A 3,494-nucleotide genomic window follows, 5' to 3' on the forward strand; every position below is an offset into this window, starting at 1 on the left:
AATTTCGATTACACGAAAAGTCACATAAATCTGAAGGTTGTAAATTCAGCTAAATACTTAGGGATTACAATTACAAATAACCTAAACTGGAACGGTCACATAGATAATATTGTGGGTAGAGCAAATCAAAGACTGCAATTCATTGGCAGAACACTTAGAAGGCGCAACAGGTCTACTAAAGAGACTGCTTACACCACGCTTGTCCGCCCTATTCTAGGCGGTGTGGGATCCACATCAGGTGGGACTGACGGATGACATTGAAAAAGTACAGAGAAGGGCAGCTCGTTTTTGTATTATCGCGAAATAGGGGAGATAGTGTCACAGACATAATACGTGAATTGGAGTGGCAAACATTAAAACAAAGGTGGTTTTCGTTGCGACGGGATCTTCTCATGAAATTTCAATCACCAGTTTTCTCCTCCGATTGCGAAAACATTCTGTTGGCACTCACCTACATAGGGACAAATGATCATTATGATAAAATAAGAGAAATCAGGGCTCGCACAGGAAAATTTAAGTGCTCGTTTTTCCCGCGTGCCGTTCGAGAGTGGAACGGTAGAGAGACAGCTTGAAGGTGGTACATTGAACTCTCTGCCAGGCACTTTATTGGGAATAGCAGAGTAATCACGTAGCTGTAGATGTAGATCAAAACGGGTTAACGGCAGTTAAGCACCTAACACAGATCTCAAAGTCATTGTAGAAAAAACGAAGTGGTTGGCGGTGTACAAAGCGGTAGTTATACAATGCTTGGATGTGTTACAGCCCGAAAAAGAGAAATGTATTAAACTACTTACGAAGGAAAAATACAGGAACCCTCTCTTGTGACAGATAGTCCGTTGGATATGGTCTTCCTTAGTAATGTCGACAAAACTTTGTGCAGATCTGTGCAAGCAACTTCGAGCACTGGCCTTCAGCTCCAATAGAGCGATACATGTGTACGTAAATGCTCGATGTCAACACACAGATGGTATTTGTTTTTCCCATTTATTGGAAGAGAGAGAGATGTGATGAAATATTATAGGAGTTTCTATTACAAGGAGTGGTACAAGCCGTTAAGGTTTTGATGCATACAGTTCTATCAAAACTACACCGATTTTGCTCTTAAAATCATAGAAATCGGCTGTAACTATTCTCGTGGACTATTGGTTGTTTTATTATTATTGTCACGATTGCGTGTTTAAAAATAGGTGTTGCCGAAAGTCCTATGTTATTTCATACTTCACAACCTCTAGTTACGGAGTAGACACTACTTGAATTATAGCTTGTTGTGAAACCTTCAAATGATAATGACATGTGAGTAGATCGCGCGAAACAGGCTGTGATTATCGAATTGCTTACAAAACCAGATTGCAAGAATCTGCTACTTTCGAAGTATCAGAAGAGAAGGACATGGTAAAATCTTACAGGTTGTTCTATTACAAGACAGGCTCTCATGATTTATTTCGTAAAAGCCAGTGTAGTATAGCATCACATTGGTAAAACAGGACCTGCTATAGTGTGCAAAACGGTAACATTCTCTTGAATTATAGCATGTTGTCGAATGTAAAATGACAATGTTTTCTTCCGACATGTGAGTAAATGGCACGAAAGGTTGTATTCTGTAATGTTATTTCAACTGGAATGTTTATAATACACTGATTTGAACATGAAAGATGCTCTCAGGTCGTATAATTTTTCCATCAGGCTGAAAGACATGCTTAACATAGATTTTTTTCTTCAGAGTTTAAATTCTCGCTTTTTCTTTACTCCAACGACGATTTCGAAATAATGACATTCTGCAGTGATCAGTAGTTTTCACAGCAAAATAGTGGAAGTTTTTTTCCGATTTTACATAGAGTGAACATGGGTCTGGAGTCTGGTCATCTGTAATCAACGGCGATGCATTTTGTTGGATGTCACAAAATAGTGAAATGCGAATTGCGACCTGCAGTAGAACACAAAAACTATAACAATTTTGCTCATAAAACTAAAAGAAACTGGTGTGGACCTATTTTCATGGAAAAAGCACCCCATCTTCAGGCCACAGGTGGCCTAGCGGGACCATCCGACCGCCGTGTCATCCTCAGGATGCGGATAAGAGGGGCGTGTTGTCAGCACACCGCTCTCCTGGCCGTTATAATGGTTTTCTTTGACCGGAGCCGCTACTATTCGGTCGAGTAGCTCCTCAGTTGGCATCACGAGGCTGATTGCACCCCGAAATATGGCAACAGCGCATGGCGCCCCGGATGGTGACCCATCCAGGTGCCAGCCACACCCAACAGCGCTTAACTTCGTTGATCTGATGGGAACCGGTGTATCCATTGCGGCAAGGCCGTTGCCTATTTTCATGGAAAGAGGACATTTATCATCATCACGATTGTACTTTCATTTTTAATACACTCCTGGAAATTGAAATAAGAACACCGTGAATTCATTGTCCCAGGAAGGGGAAACTTTATTGACACATTCCTGGGGTCAGATACATCACATGATCACACTGACAGAACCACAGGCACATAGACACAGGCAACAGAGCATGCACAATGTCGGCACTAGTACAGTGTATATCCACCTTTCGCAGCAATGCAGGCTGCTATTCTCCCATGGAGACGATCGTAGAGATGCTGGATGTAGTCCTGTGGAACGGCTTGCCATGCCATTTCCACCTGGCGCCTCAGTTGGACCAGCGTTCGTGCTGGATGTGCAGACCGCGTGAGACGACGCTTCATCCAGTCCCAAACATGCTCAATGGGGGACAGATCCGGAGATCTTGCTGGCCAGGGTAGTTGACTTACACCTTCTAGAGCACGTTGGGTGGCACGGGATACATGCGGACGTGCATTGTCCTGTTGGAACAGCACGTTCCCTTGCCGGTCTAGGAATGGTAGAACGATGGGTTCGATGACGGTTTGGATGTATCGTGCACTATTCATTGTCCCCTCGACGATCACCAGTGGTGTACGGCCAATGTAGGAGATCGCTCCCCACACCATGATGCCGGGTGTTGGCCCTGTGTGCCTCGGTCGTATGCAGTCCTGATTGTGGCGCTCACCTGCACGGCGCCAAACACGCATACGACCATCATTGGCACCAAGGCAGAAGCGACTCTCATCGCTGAAGACGACACGTCTCCATTCGTCCCTCCATTCACGCCTGTCGCGACACCACTGGAGGCGGGCTGCACGATGTTGGGGCGTGAGCGGAAGACGGCCTAACGGTGTGCGGGACCGTAGCCCAGCTTCATGGAGACGGTTGCGAATGGTCCTCGCCGATACCCCAGGAGCAACAGTGTCCCTAATTTGCTGGGAAGTGGCGGTGCGGTCCCCTACGGCACTGCGTAGGATCCTACGGTCTTGGCGTGCATCCGTGCGTCGCTGCGGTCCGGTCCCAGGTCGACGGGCACGTGCACCTTCCGCCGACCACTGGCGACAACATCGATGTACTGTGGAGACCTCACGCCCCACGTGTTGAGCAATTCGGCGGTACGTCCACCCGGCCTCCCGCATGCCCACTAT

The 3,494-nt window shown here is 46.3% G+C and overlaps 1 pseudogene; it reads right to left on the reverse strand.

Moving 5' to 3' along the window:
• Nucleotides 1–2,201: 2,201 nt before the first annotated feature.
• LOC126191874 (5S ribosomal RNA) lies at nt 2,202–2,319 on the reverse strand (annotated as a pseudogene).
• Nucleotides 2,320–3,494: the final 1,175 nt, after the last annotated feature.

The sequence above is a fragment of the Schistocerca nitens genome, chromosome 6 (genome assembly GCF_023898315.1).
Source record: "Schistocerca nitens isolate TAMUIC-IGC-003100 chromosome 6, iqSchNite1.1, whole genome shotgun sequence".
Classification (NCBI taxonomy): Eukaryota; Metazoa; Arthropoda; class Insecta; order Orthoptera; family Acrididae; genus Schistocerca; species Schistocerca nitens.